Genomic DNA, 16,675 nt, shown 5'->3' on the forward strand with positions numbered 1-16,675 from the left:
AGAGTCCATGGGCTGAATTGAAGATATCCAGATAGGTTTGGGCCAATTTCCATCTCTCAGCCGAACCCAGTTCACAGGGTTGCACTGAGTAGAAAAATTAGAGAAGAGTATGCTGTGTGTACTGCCTTGACTTCCTGGAAGACAAGCAGCTTATCAGTCTAACAAATAAGAATAAGAAATGAGAGGAACAGAATCCCACTGAGTTTATCCCAGGGAATCCCACTGAATTCATCCAAGGGATGAATTTAGATATCTAACTTCCCACTGGATGTGCAGCTGTAGTTTTCAAGCAATGGGATGTCAGTATAATGAGTTGGCTGAAAAAGCAGAGATCAGGATGTCCTAACCAGGCATCCACCAAATGCATCTGGACTATAAATCCTATAATACCCAGCTAATCTGTCCCTGTCAGGATTCACCAAGATTATATGCTTCCAACCTCTGACCTGCAGAAAAACCCTTTTCAACAGTGTTCTGAAGGCAACAGCAACAGAGACAGTTGCCCATAAGAATAAGGCAATCCTTCACAGTCTCACTACCGCAACTCAAGAGGAGAAGAGTGATTGGATGTTCAAGAATCACTAGGTGGACATGGGTCTACCTACCTAAAAACTATCACACTTTCTACTTTGGTTGAATATACAGTATATGCCTTTACCTTGCATGCAGGCATTTCTGTTGAGGCATGCTGGAGCATAATGAAGGGAGGAGGAGGAGGAGGAGGAGGAGGAGGAGGAGGAGGAGGAGGAGGAGAAGAAGAAGAAGAAGAAGAATAAGAAGAAGAAGAAGAAGAAGAAGAAGAAGAAGAAGAAGAAGAAGAAGAAGAAGAAGAAGAAGAAGATGATGATCAGTGAATAACTCAGACGTGAACAGATTCCTATTATCACTATAATTTTTTTTTTATTAATAAATCAAATGCATAGGCAGCCCAACTTGTAGCAACTCTGGGCAACATACAGGACAAAAATGATCAGTTTTTAAAAGTTATGTATAGCTATTTCAAGTGGGGTCACCTCCAGTTATTAAAGAGCGGTAGTTCTGTTTAGGATAATTGATTACTACTCACAGATATTCAATGCACCCATTTTGCTCAATCATTAGGATCTTGATACATGATCATTCTTTCTCAAACCTTAAGTACCTATCAAACATTAGAAACATGAAGCATCTGTTTGCTTCAATCTCTTATTAAAAATGAGAGAAGATTTATTTGTTAGGATTCTTCTTCTTTTAACTATTTGAGAGAAGAAGAACCTCTCAGAGCCCAAGTGCTGAAAGAAAGCACAGTCCTGGTTTAAAATGGACAGAAATGCACATGCAGAAACAGAATAAAGAGAGTGCACATTGCTCAGATAAGAGATTTCAGGATCTGTATTGAATTGAAAAAGACATGGCTTGATAGCTGTTAGCTTTTATATTTTATAATTATTTTTTAATGTGTGTCATGTGTTAAAGCTCAGCCACAGTTGTACTGTAGTTGTACAGCTAGCACTGTTGGCTACAATTCACTTTATATTTTCACTGGTCTGTATAGCTGATAATGCTGGATGGAAACAATCTACTTGTGCTTATTGACAAGGAATATAGAAGGTTAAAGCGTGCTCCTTCCTAGTAGTATAGAAGCTGGGTAAAATTTGTGCTCTTACATATTTATTTTGAGGACCCAATGAGAACAGTCTGGTGTGATAAGGGACTGAAGGTTTATCTCTCTCTCTATATATATATATATACACACACACACACATACATACATACATACACAGAGACACAGTGTGTGTGTGCATGTATGAAATACTTGCTTACTTACTGGGGGGAAGTCATAGTATATGTAATTTCCTGGAGTCATTTTTCCTTATGCCCTAAATTGTCATTGCATCAAAGTTGGGCCAAGACACCAATCTGAGTTGAGCAAGGATTTGAAAACCAATAACTTCTGCGTAATATAGCAAACACAACTGGAGATCAAAAGATTAACAAACCAATCAGGAGACAAGATTCAGGAAACAGTGCACAAGTTAAAACAGAAGAGTAGGGCAGTATCCAAGTTTGAAGGCCAATTTGAAAAGAGAGAGAGCTCATTGAGCAAGCAAGGCTCAGTTGGAACAGGAAGTTGTTTTACCCTCTTTCCTCTCCAGGAAGATCTAAGACACCATTATGTAGATGGAATCAGTCCAAGGAACCCCAGCAAAATGCTGAAGAAGAAAAGTAGTGATACAAAAGTTTGGGATGTGCAAGACCTGGATTCCTTATTAGGATCAGGGAGAATTTTTATCTCCTGCAAAGTGTCAACAGAGAAATCCTGATTTGAATCCTACCTCTCATCCTGGAGCTCAGTGATGTGTAATACCCAAAGTCTGATCTTCACAGAAGCTTGTGAGGTTGAAATGGCAACTGTTCACTGAGCTTCTGGGTGGTTGTGGTTCTTCTGTACTCTATGTCTTGGTTCCCAAACTGTGGCTCTAAAGACTTGGGACTGAGAACATTAATTTATGTTCATGTGCTGGTACATCAGCTGTCTGTCTTGGCATGGCCACTATCATTCTACTCTCAGCTTCCTCCTGACATTTATCTTAGATCTCTAAAAACCAGTCCTCTAGTCCTGGTCCTCCTCGATCAGAGAGCAGTTCTCATTTGGATCCACAATTGATTTCCAATCTGCACCTCCCAATTTTAGAATTACCTTTTAAATTGTTCATTTTGGTGATTGTGACTAGCACCCTGGAATAGCAGGCCAGCATTTTGTCATAAGACAGACAAACAAGAATTCCTAGCAGGAATGTTAACCACGTCCTTTGATCAGGTTGAGTGTGCAAGTCTCTTAAGCCTGGGTACCTTTCCTCTACATCAAGTGAAATGGCACTGAAAAGCCATGTAAGCACCTCTGAACAGCTGTTATTTCTTCTGCTGAGCCTTACAGGAGCTTTTTTGCTTTTTTTTTTTTTGGTTTGGTTTTATTTTGTTTTTAGCAACAGAGCAACATCTGAGAAGCATGGTGGCATGTCACTTTTGGCTGCCAACCTGAGAAAATAACTCATTCTATGGAGCAGGACCAAAAGCTGCCTGGAGCTTCCTTTCGCACTTGGTGAAGTGATAAATAAATCAGCAGCCCTCTCTTAGCAGAGAGCAAAACCACTGACTGTATATTCAATGCTCTGCCTTAAGTGTCTCTCTGACTTCAAGTGGCAAAAGCACACAAGGTAATATAATAGACACATTTCTGAACTTCAAGAGGCTTGCGGTTTTGCTTCAATGGCCTTACTGTGCTATCTGGGGATCGGTGAATCACTTTATTTCTGACCTGAGTCAATCCACTATCTGTTCAGTCATATTCTCTAATGGTCCCATTTCTAAATTAATCTGTGGCTTTTAAAAAGAAATCCACAAAAAGGTACATTGAAGCACATATGTGCCCTTTAAAACATATGCCTATCCAACCCATCTGGGTGTCTATTCAGAAGGAATTATGTACAGATCAGCCCATATCCACTCTGTCTTCATATTGCAGGTGTCAGATTTCTCCATATGAAATCTCCATTGACTTGGACATACAACTTTCCCCAACATTCCATTTTGAATGGCCTTTTCTCTAAAACACAAATATTTGTATTCAAATCCCCCCATTAAACACTTATTATATACACCTTCGGAGCTAAGGAGGACATCACAAAATGTAATAGATATGCATAACCCAAACAATTATCTGTGTTCTACGTATTCTGGGAACAACAGTGTAATTCAACACTCTCTCTTCAAGCCCATCTCTGTTGAAATCTCTTCTCCACCAAAGTTTTCTTCTATTCCTTTGTCTCCTTCTCAGAATTGCTTCAGAATTTAGCTTGGTGAGTTTGATTTTTTAAGGTTACTTAACTGTACCAATTTGAAAGATGGTACTGACAATGCTATCCAAATGTTTCCAATTCCAGATTTCTACATGCATTTGTATGCTTTCTGGCTTTCCACTTTTTTTATCTGAAAAATGAATGGGAGTAGGGCTTCTCATTTATTGCATTTCCTTGGATTTTAAGTATTGGAAGCCAGGGAGGTTGTAGACCACAGGAAATATGACTCAGTGATGAAAGGTAGGATATTCAGATAAACCTGGCGAGTGGATTATTTTCCATCTATGATTGAATTAGAATAGTTTTAAAAAGGCATTGAGAAGAAATTCTCAGCATATTACTTTCTTTAGGGTTACAGTATATTAGACACAAAAATGTGTATCATAGAAGATCCCAGGAACTACACTAAAGATTGTGTGCAAGAGAGAGAAGGAAGGGGAGAGGGAGAAAATCCCACCATGAAATCTAGTACTGAACAGTCATCTCATATTCTGCCTACCCCAAGGTCACTCCATTTGCAGGGTGTTGATTCTTGCACACACATCCCTTCTCATATGCAAAACCATATTTGCAGAATGTTCAGCAAATGATTATTGTCCTTCTGTGATGAATGTGTTGGTGCTGAAGATTGGCACGAAGGATGATACTATAAATAAGCTTCTAATAAGGTTAGACTGTAATTGTTTTATTGACATGGTGCTGATGGATATGACTCCAAGATGTAAACAAATATAGAAATTATTAGGCATGATTGCCCCACAGATGAGAAATTAATTCTTTCTAAATGAGTTGTAATATAAAAGAGATGCAAAGCCATGTGTGGGTGGGTGGAAGGGATGAATTTCATGCTGTACTGATTGAATAGAGATTGGGCTAGGTGTAGATATATGTATATATAAACACCATTAGCTACTCACTGAAGCTTAAAATGAAGGATTAGAAATTGATTAACTATAGAAAAGAAAGAATATGCATAGGTTAAGAATAACTGTCACTTTACTTCTAGGACCCAGCGAGATGGCAACACCTACCTTACTCTCCCCCTCCTTTTTTTTTTTTTTTTTGGTCTCTTCAAGTCTGTGTTGATTCCTGGTGACTGCCTGGACAAGTCCCTGCAATTTTCTTGCCAAGATTTTGGAACTGGTTTGCCATTGCCTGCTTCTTAGGGCTGAAAGAAAATGACTGGCCCAAAGTCACCTAGCTGGCTTCATGCCTAAGGCACGAATCTTGATGCCTTAACCACGACATCAAAATGGCTGTCTAGCTAACCCTACTTTCTGGATCAGTCACAGTATTGTTGGGTGACCCCACTGCTTATAGGAGCTGCTTGTATGTTTCCAGGTACAATTCTAGCTTCTGATTACTAGCTTTAAAACCCTCTATTGCTTGGGGCTGGTTATCTAAGAGGCTGTCTTTCCAAGTTAGATTTGGATAGTCTGAGAATATCTGCTGAATGTTCCTGCTTATCAGGAAACATGGCATGAGAGGTGGGCCCTTTTGTATGAGTTAGGGTTTCAGCTTTCCCTCCAAAGGAAGGTTGGCTTCCACTCTCATAATCTTCAAGAAGCCAGTAAAAAAATTGGGGCCATTAACCCAAATGTTATATTGGGGGTTATACTATCATGACTATTGTTGTTATTCCAGTAGAAGAGAATATACATAGCTCACAGGTGAACACTTGCACTGATGATGTTACCTAGTTGGGTAATGAAATGTCTACAAGCAAACAACCAAGCTCAGAGAGCACCAAGGACTCCACATTGTTGTTATTATTGTGGTTGTTGTAGCTATTATTTTATTATTGTTTTAACTTTGGCATCTGACCTCGAGTCAGCTTTGACTGAAGTGACACATGAATAAAGAAATACAGTTGTGGAAATAAAATGGGCTGATCCCAATTTCAAACCAGTTCAGGGCCTCCATGTAGAAGGAAATTCAGTAAAATGAACATAAGATGATTTCTTACAACAGCACAGAAAATGTTCCTACCATCCTTGCAAGGTGCCTCTATTATTGGGCTTTGGAACAAAAATAGAAATGAATATAAAATCAATCCAGGGACCAACATCACCAAATCTTCAGCCTGACTAAAAATAATCCAATTAACATTCATTCTAATAAGCCAGCCACTAAGCAGGACAAGATATCATGGCAACACATTATTATGTATGGTACTATAACATGTTAAAGGATTGAAAGCTAAAAATAGGAGCAATATAGAAAATTAACAGTGGAAGAGAAAACTCCAAAAACTGATCTAATGCTGGGGAGGAAGTATGATCACAAAGATATTCTGAAAGAACTATCAAAGACAGGAAATGCAAGCAGAGGCCTTAAGTCCCTTCAGTGTGTGTTTGCAGTTACAAAAAGATATATATGCTCCATTTCAAGTATTATTTAAACACTGTTATTTCACTAAAGATGGCAATAATTGATATACTACCACATCAACTTGCAATGCGTAAGACTGCTTTCATAGAGGTAACAGTTTATTAAACCTTAGCAGAATCTAAATTGGAAAGTCTTTCTTTTTCAAAGGGGGGACAGGAAGGAGGGGGGATTTGTAATGTTCTTCCTTTAATCATGTGATTTGGGCAATATTAGGTGGTTTTAATCCAGTAAAGGTTTCAGAGAATCTCAGGATTTTATACTGTAGCTGCCGCATGTTTTCTAATAGCTTCCATTTAGGTAATTTTCATGCATTTTAATCTATTTAATGATCACTTCTCTGCTGATTTCTGTTCCTGATTATATTGTGTATTTCATTTGTACTGTTTGAGGTGCAAGTACAAGTGATGCATAGCAAAAGCCAAAGGAACATGAATCAATATATTGTTTCATAGTTCTGTATTCTATAAATCACACTCCTTTATTAATATCGTATTCAGTACTTGTCAGAGTATAGGGTGGATGTCTATAAGACTTGGTTCATGTCTACATCCTTTCCTTGCTTGAGTTCTGGAAATTTGGCAACTTTGACTAAATAGTGAAATAGTTGTTGGAAGAGTGACAATAATATCATGTCAAATGTAACAAGAGGTTCTGCTTATGGAATTAAATTTATGAATATAAAGGTATCCAGAAGAAAACAGCAAATATAATTATCTAGATGAGTAGATCTGGGTTTATTTCAGGAGTTGACAAGTTTTCAGTTTCTGGTTGCATATCATCATCGTTGTGATGGAATGGAATTATGAAGGGCAGGCTCAGGTAGATAAACATTTTCTTAGCTCGCCAGAAGAGCGTGGAGGAACAAGAGGATGAGACTGGCACCTCCCTGAGGAATTCACACTGTTGTGGCCGGCTGACTTTGGGAGCTGGGGTTTCAGTCTGGGGTTTCAGAAGATTGATGTCAAGCCTAGCCCAAGGAACTCCAAGAGACAATACAAATTCAGTCCAGTTATGTTTATTAGCTACAACCTCTAGCAAGAATCTTCCCAGACTAAAACCCCCTCTCCCAAAGTCAGCCAGCCACAACAGTGTGAATTCCTCAGGGAGGTGCCAGTCTCATCCTCTTGTTCCTCCACGCTCTTCTGGGGAGCTAAGAAAATGTTTACCTCCCTGAGCCTGGCCTTCATAATTCCATTCCATCACAATCGTCATCATCATCACCATCATCTCTGCTACACTGTTTGACAGTTGAAAAGAAGAATTCAAAGCATATATGTTGAAAGAGCCAAGATATCAACTGGGGCATAAAGAGATTATGCTGGTCTATGACCATAATAAAGATTTGATATGAGAGAGAAAGAGTTGGTCTGGGTAACTTTAACAAAAAGAGGCCTTCCCGTAGTGTAGCTGCCATATCTAACTGGATAGATGAATCAGATAATAAAACTGTACCTAAAATTTTCTCATCAAATTTGGAGTAATCAAACAGAAAGGGAGATGAAATTTTATCTATACTATTATTGTTGCTGCATTATTTTTTTTAACATGCATGAGTATGTGTATCTGTGCACATATCTTCAAATCTGCCTTGATTCCTGGTGGATACCTGAAGATGTCCATGTAGCTTTCTTGGCAACATTTTTCAGAAGTGGTTTGCTGTTGCCTTCTTCCTAGGGCTGAAAAGGAGCGACTGGCCCAAAGTCAGCCCACTGTCTTCATATCTGAGGTAGGACTAGAACTCACAGTTTCTAGACTGGGGTCTTAACCACTACTCAAACCTCAGATTCATCTACCTGGATGAAAGTGCCCAACAGTGGTTCAGGGTGAAGAAAAAAGGGTCTCAGACCAGAAATTCTTTCAAATGTTAGAAAACTTACTCCATTTGATGGCCCAACCCCACTTAAGGGTTTTTGTTTGCTCATTCTAATTTGGAGGAAGAATCTTTCTGCTGCTTCTGTTGCAGTTTTATAGACCTATTGAGAATGGCCCAGAAATTTATCAAAAGAACCAGATTTCCCAGAAGACCAATCCCACTCTACAAATTTTTATCATTTAAAGAAGGACAGAGATGGAAGAAAGAGAGAGAGAAGCAATCTGCCAGCCATGGCAAAACTCAGCTTCCACAGAATGGAAGTACATTTAAAAAGGAAAAAAGAAAAAGAAAAAGAAGAAGAATTTAGTGCTGCTCCCAAGTCAAGATATAAAAACCAACAATAGAAAAAGAAAAGTTGGGCCTTTGTAGGATTTACAATGCTTTGATAGAATTATACGTAGGAAATAAGGAGCAATCAGCAAATATATTCAGAATGAGCTGAAGAGACTTAACCATTAACAGATAATGAGATTGCAGAGGTCAGGCTGTAAAATGTAAGATAATGAGACTGGAAAATAAATATACTGTAGGTATTAGACTTACAACCTGAATAACACGAACATAAAGGCAGATTCATCGTTGAGCCGCAGACATAACATTATAATGAGAATATACAGTAATTTCTTTTTGGACTGTGTAATCTTACAGCTGAGAACTTGGTAGACCAGGCAAAAAAAAAAAAAAAACCTATGAATTGTTTACTATCGATGGCAGCAATGAAAGACTTTCCTATGCAAAGAAAACACTGCCTTGCACAGTATTTCTGCATACCTCAATCACCATGACAGCCCATCTGCATCGTTTATGGGCCCACTTGTTTTGTCTCACTCCTTCTTCTTCCTGCCACAGCGGCTGAAGTGGCTTGCAGTAAAAGCAGTAATGTAGGAAACTAATTTTGCTATGCTGCTTCCTTCTTCTTCAATACCTCATATTGTATGGAAAACTATCTTCTAATTCCCAAACATTCTCTTCCTTGTAGACTGAGTTGTATTTTGTTGTTGCTAATTTTTGACTTATTCCTTTGTTTTTTTTGTTTTTTTCCATCATATTCGCAGTTCTGTGCAATGTCTTTCAAATGGTTGAGAGGTAATGATTTTGAAGTCCCCTTATTGTTGTGAATGTGGAAGGTAATTGCTATTTTGTCTTTCTGTCCTACATTGGTTCATCCCTTTGCAGCCTCCCTGGCTGTTCTTCTTGATCTGAAAAGCTCCCTGGAAAGAAGGACCTCATGATGATTTCCTCTGAGATGCAGTTGAAACATGGGAAGCAAGAAAAGATGTAGACCACCGTTACATGGAAAAACATACACCCCTTGGCTAGATCGTAACTAAAGTAAGTGCCAAAAATCCACATCCCAGCTATAAAAAATCACTAAATGTCCTTTTCCCATGAGGAAAAAAATATTCCTCAATCAATCAATCAATCAATCAATCAATCAATCATAACACTTCCAAGGAAACTTGCAAAGGATCCCTCTGAGAATAAATATTTACTAAATAAAGAGGTCTGGAGTACCAGACTGGGCCAAGAGAATTCACCAAATTATTAACTTCCCATTGACAGACCTTGTTTGGTTGTCCCACCAAGTCTCAACAGGACGTTGCCCCATTTCATCGATGCATAGCTTCTTGCAGCAAAAAGCTTTTATCAAGAAAAAAGCAATTCATCGTAGTGGAGCCTGATGCAATCCTCTGCCATTCCCCCTACCTATAATCATGATATTCCAATCTCTTCATTCCAGAAATATAAATATATTTATATAAATTTAAAGAGAGGTTAATAAACAATAGGTGCCACCAAGCCTGGTTTAGCAGGATTATTTGAACCTGATAAACACTTTACTGAACTATGCATTTACTATGCAATCCCCTATATTTTTATAATGTCACGTTTCCCAAGAACTCATGGTGGTGTATAGACATCTTTAGAATGAAGTAAAAGCTTTACATAGGAAGACAAGAGAAGTGTGAACCTAAATTCTGCCCTAGGGTGTTTCTAGTTAGATTTGGAGTTCTGAATTCACATGTTGGACTGCTCTAAACAGGTAGGTAAATAGAACAAGCAAAACAACAAAAAATATGTCTAAAGATCAGGGGTGGGGGGATATAGCACCTCTTTACATGTACCCAATGCAACATCTTCTATAGTTAGTTGACATTTAAGGCAGTAAACACCATTAAAAGAAGAAGAAAAAAACACATGCACAAAGAAGTTAAGATCTGGTTAATACTTCTATGGGAAATCACCAGGAAATCCCATGGCTGTAAACTGGGCTGAAGAGTACCCAAAGTATCCCATAGAAGGCAATGGTGAACTATTGTTATACTATGACCCAAAACCCCTACCTAGATATGTCCAGGAAATCATCAGAAGTTTACTCAATGAAAATTGTATCTTATCATTCTCAGCATATAAAGATAATGTAATTGCATATATCTTCAGACTTTTCAGGAGTGCAAGACATATGAGGTTTACTTCTGAAAAAACATCTCAGGATGGATAGGAGACAATCTATCTGAAAAGTACCTTTCTTGAGGAGGGAACAAGCAATTACTTGACAACCTACAAAGATCTTAAGGTCCAAGGACATGAAAAAACAGTCTTAAATCTATATTTTAGATTTAGCCACAGCAAGTACTGTAATATAAAAAAGTTACAAGGTTTTCTTTTCCTCCTTCCCTCCTCCCAAGGAACAGAAGACTCATTAATGTAATTAATTTGGATTTATGAAGGAAGAGCAATGAAAAGACCATTATTTGGAGTAGTAGATCATGCTAGAAGTATAAACATCGACAAAGAAATGGACAATTTGCAATGAAGTTGTTTGATCTTGGATTATATTCTTCTAACTCTTTCGTTGCAGTCCACAGTAGATCACCCCCTTGAAGTTCTTCCTTTGTGATATGAAGGAGGAGGAGGAGGAGGAGGAACACTTTCAAAGAATTCACATCACATCATATCACTGACTTTGCCACTTGGTAGATGGCAAAGATTAGTACCAGAACAAACAACCCAAAATTTGTAATTCTCAGCAGTACAATACCTGCCCAGATTTACTGCAATTTATTTTTGTGGCATGGTTTTCCTTGCTTTTATTATATTTTTCAAACAAATATTGCCTATCAAAAGAGCTAAGCAAGTAAGAGAAATTTATCCTCAGGTTTATAAACCAAAGACAAGATGTAGAGAAGATATTGGCTGAACAAGGTATTGGACAGAGGACTGTTAGAAAGAAATCTTATCAAGTTTGTTTCTGAACCAGGAATAAAAACGTGCAGGCAGTTGCTTGAAAGAGAGATGAAATTTATTTCTGAGAGCAAACATACAGAGTCAGCTGTCAGGACAGCCACAGTGAGCTTTCCCCTTTAAGCCCCTTATATAGAGAAAGCCTTACTATTGTTCCACGCAAGTGCATGAAAGCACACCCTTCAGGAATTCTGAGAAAATGCACGTAGCCGGCATTCCAAGAAGGAACCCTCTGTAGTCAGGCACCCCGCTGAACGGTGATTTTTCGTTTGTTTAGTATCTGTGGATTGAAATGGTAATCTCCTGGGGGAAAGGATTCCTCCTTATTTGATCAAAGAGATCTCCTGTTAAACCTCAGCTAGGAAGGAATGTTAGAGTCTCTTGCTACATTTTAATCTATGTATTTGGCCCATTTTAATTGTGGGTCCTCACCTTTTGCTTTGATTATAGGGGGAAGACTGCATGATGGGGAAGAGGTTTCCTTCTCACAGTAATATATATAGCGGCTGGATAGAGTAGTGGTTAGAGGACCACCCTTTGATGTGGTAGACTGGGGTTCAAATTCCAGTTGGTGCCTAACCAAAAAACCCCTAATACTTCACCTGCCTACCACAAATATGAGAGTGACATGAACTAAGAGAGTCATGCCGGCTTGGACATCATCTGGATTAACAAGGTCCGTGCCAGATGTTGGGGAACCAGGACAATGTGACGATAAGTGGCCTACTAGAACAAACCATACATGGAAAAGACAAGAGAACCTGGAATTGATGGAATGCTACTACAACAGTAGACCTAATGAGAGGGGATATATGAAACACATGAGGGGACTATGGATGGACAAAAGACCTATATCCACACTAACTGAGAAACAGATAGTTACCCAATGATTCAACATAGTGAAGGGGAAGCTGCTCTCACAGCTTGAGATAGACCAACTATACATTACATTCCAAACCCAAGAAGATCCAGAAGAACAACTGGATGTGCAGCCAACACCTGAAGGTGGAATGTCACTGCCACCCCCTCCATTACTCAGCACAGCAGCTGATATGAGGCATAAGATCATGAATAAAATAGCTACAGTCAGCCCTTGAGACTGATTACCAAGACTCAGTGAAGTACCATTGGATAGTATGCTAGAAGATGCCAATAGAGCCCTCACGACAATCCCTACTACCACCATAACTCAAACCAATGACCTGGTATATGCTACAGTCACTGTAATCCTGGAGATGCTTGGCTACACAATCAAGAAGAACAGCAGTACATACCCCCTGCCCCCAGGAAAATGTGGTTGGAGGCTAAGATCAAAGGAACTCAGAGATATGTTAGTCAGCTGATGGAACTACAGAAGTACAACCAAATAGCTGGCATTGTGTACAGGAACATCTGCACAGTGTATGGTCTAAACTCTCCCAAGTCCAGATGGGAGATTTCACAGAAGATCATGGAGAATAACAAGGTTGAGATCCTGTGGGACTTCCAGATCCAGATGGACAGGCAGGTACTGGCCAATCAACCAGACATCATGGTAGTAGACAAGGACCAGAAGACAGCAGTGGTGATTGTGATGGAATGGAATTATGAGCGCCAAGCTCAGGGGGTAAACATTTTCTTAGCTCGCCAGAACCGCGTGGGAGGAACAAGAGGATGAGACTGGCACCTCCCTGAGGAATTCACACTGTTGTGGCTGGAGGACTTTGGGAACTGGGGTTTTACTCTGGGAAGATTCTTGCTAGAGGTTGTAGCTAATAAACATAGCTGGACTGAATTGGCATTGTCTCTTGGAGTTCCTTGGGCTAGGCCTGACAGTGATAGATGTAGCGGTGCCAACATCAGGAAGAAGGAGTATGAGAAGCTGGAGAAGGAACTTCAGGGCCTAAAGGAGGAACTAGAGAGGATGTGGAAAGTCATGGCCAAAGTGGTCCCAGTGGCGGTAGGAGCACTCAGGGCTGTGACTCCTAAGCTGGGAGAGTGGCTCCAACAGATCCCAGGAACAACATCAGAGCTCTCTGTCCAGAAGAGTGCAGGGCTGGGAACAGCTAAGATACTGTGCAGTATCTGGTAGAGGACCTGAGATTGAGGAAGATACATACCACCCACAGTGGTGAGAGGGGATTTTATATATATACAGTATATATACATCACACACACACACACACAATCTTTCTTTGCTAGTAAATTTGCTTGGACAGAATTCTTACAATAAACCCTTCAGGTGAAAGCTGTCAGTTTCAGTTTATCTAAAACTCACTCCCTCCCCTCCAACCTTCATTTTTGGTTTCATTTCATATTGATTTGCAATTCTCCATCATCTGAAAGGCTGCAGAAAAATGCAGACAAATTTGTTCATATTTCTGTTAGCCTCCAAATATTTCCAAATGATATGGTTTGGAGCATACATCTATCTATTTACTTATTTCTCCATGTTTTCTCTTTATGTTGCAAAAGGTCTGATTTTGGAGTATCAATATATTCTGGTGTTGGGTCATTTAGGAAGAATCAATTGAGCTGGATGAATTTGTAACTACAAAAGGAAGTGAATGTATATTTTGCCCATCTCTACAATACTATTTAAACTTACTCAGGCATTATTTCGAATAAGTATACATGGCAATAATTTGGCAATAACTTGCATTAATTTGCATCAATTTAGTCCATCAATTTAATTTTTTTAAAAGTAAGGTGGTGTGTGTGTGTTTGTGTGATAAAAACACATTTCTTAAAATGGTTCTTCATTTCTCCATTATTCAGTTTTGCAGAATCTAATCAACAGGAAGAGGTCAATTTCAGAAGTTAGCTTGTCAGCAAAAGGGATTTGTTTTGCATTTATGAATGGATAATAAGCCTGTATCTCACAATGATTAATAGTAATTAACCTTTCAAAGCTTATTTGGGCGCCTGAACATCCCCCTGTCTGTTTGTTACTGTGCGTGAGTTCAAGTGTTTTGCTGTACAAAGGTCTTCCATCTGTCTCTCAATTGTTTTCCATTAAAATCTAGTAATTGAAACTCTGGAATAATTATAAATAAATTAATTATATGGTTGCATATGAAAGATGTAAGAACTGGTAAAAAAAAAAAAAGCCAAAGAGCTAAAAATAACATCACCAGTAAAGATGTTGATAGGAGCAGAGGAATTCCCATAGAATCATAGAGTTGGAAAGGATCTTGGTATCTTCTAATGTAACCCCTGCCCAGGACAAAAATCCTCAAACCATCCTAGACGAATGCCAATATTTTCTTGAAAACTTCCAGTGATGGAGCATCCACAACTCACCCACAAGACAGACTATGCCACTGCTTAATTGCTTCCATGGTCAGGAAATTCTTATTTTGCGTATGGATCTCCCTCTGAAAAGCTTCCACCCATTGATTCTTGTATTATCCTCAGGAACTATGGAGAATAAATCTACACCCACTTCAAGTATTTGACAGCCCTTCAATATTTCAGTTCTGCTATCATGTCTCCCAGGCACTAATGCTGGGAAAGGTGGAAGGAAAGAGAAGAAGAAGACAACCAGCAGCAAGGTGGATGGACTGTTACAGTGATGATGAGTCCACCATTGGGAGACTTGAAAGAACAAGTTAGAGACAAAATCTATCTGTGTGGTTGCTAGGAGTCGAAAACGATGGCAGATAATCAATCAAACAAACAAACAATCAATCATGTCTTCCTTTAGCCTCCTCTTCTTTAGTCTAAACTACCCAGGTTTTTTACAAAAAAATATTCTTCATAGGGTTTAGCCTCCAAGCCCTTCCTCGTCTTTATTGCTCTTTTCTGCATACATTCCAGTTCCTCAGCATCCTTTTCGTATTGTGATGACTAGGACTGGATCCAGTATTCCAGGTTCATTTTTACCAACGTAGCCTTAAGTGGAACTATCACTTCCTGTGATCTTGACGCTATACCTCTCCAGATACAGCCCAAGATAGCACAGGCTGTTTTGGCAGCAACAGCACACTTTACATCCAACATTGGATGTTTACTTGGCCAAAATAACCAAGAAATTCCAGGGGTTAAAATTACTTTAGCAGATGTATCTCTGCTCAAGTCAGCCAAGAGAGATTTGGATGCCTAGGTTATTCAAATAAGAAAGGTTGCTGTTTTCAAATGTTATGTATGCAGTGATTTCTATAGGAATCAGTGTGATAAACAAAAGACAGAGGGATACTGTACCCTTAAAAACAATTTCAGTGGGGCTTGATTTTTCATGAATTAGATTGCACCTCCAGGTACAGGAAATTGTCTTATTTGGGGTTATACTTTTGTCTATTAACACCAATATGTCTAAGCTAATTGGTGAGATAGTGGTCTCCCACGTGATATGCCAGTTTCTCGACTCCAAAATGGCATCTCTGTCATCTTTCAGGACTAGACCAGCTATCCTACAGGACAAGACACAACTCTATCACTGGACTCTGAGCTCTTCCTAAAACTTAAACTCAGTTGGCAAGTACATCAGACCATGAAAAACAAGAAATAAATCCTGCCTTGTTTCTATATTAAAGTCACATATACAGTATATAGAAAAACCACATGATGATGTGAAATGAATTGTTGATTTAATCTGGAAAGCTCATGTTTGTCCTCAGTCATGGAGCTCAATTAATAACTAGTCAAAATCTCTCTACCTATCTACTATGGCTAGAGTACATCGTACTCACAAAGCAAGAACATCTGATATCATAGGATTGCCACTCCATAAAATATAGGTTATTGTCTCAATATGTCTGAGTCAAAGTTTAATATATCATGATGCACAAATTCAGAAATGCCACCCCCCCAAAAAAGTTAAAATCAATGTTCCACCAATTTGAAATATGCTTTATTTAAATTAATCCATTTGTTATATTGGAAGACACAGTGTTCTTGTGCTGTAATTCAAAGTTTGAATAATCATAAGAGCTTCTTCTCCGGGTTTGTTTCTCTCTTTAATTAAGGAAAAGAATGTGACATGACAACACTACCTTGCAGAATTTTTTTTTCTTTTAATGTGACACAACCAAGGAAGCCACATTTGAAGAAAAAAATTGTTTAAATACATTATTTCCATCTTTTTGCAGCCAACTCAAACTACCTTCAAAAGTTATGATAGTTCACCCACGGACATCATGCAGTATTAAAATGTTTGGGGTTTAACTGATCATGTTCCCAATAGAAAATTTCCATCTATCTTCATTAGGCAAACACATGACTTGTGAAGGCTGCTCCGGTGTTAAAGGAAATAAACAGGCAAAGTCAGAAAGTCCACAGAAATATAAAATCAATAATGACTCTTGTCTTTTTATCTAAAGCATGGAAAACAGTAAAATCAAATGGC

Source organism: Python bivittatus, unplaced genomic scaffold (assembly GCF_059951505.1).
Source record: "Python bivittatus isolate LINGU-HERP-01145 unplaced genomic scaffold, Pbiv_v1 ctg000190_np1212, whole genome shotgun sequence".
NCBI classification, from domain to species: domain Eukaryota; kingdom Metazoa; phylum Chordata; class Lepidosauria; order Squamata; family Pythonidae; genus Python; species Python bivittatus.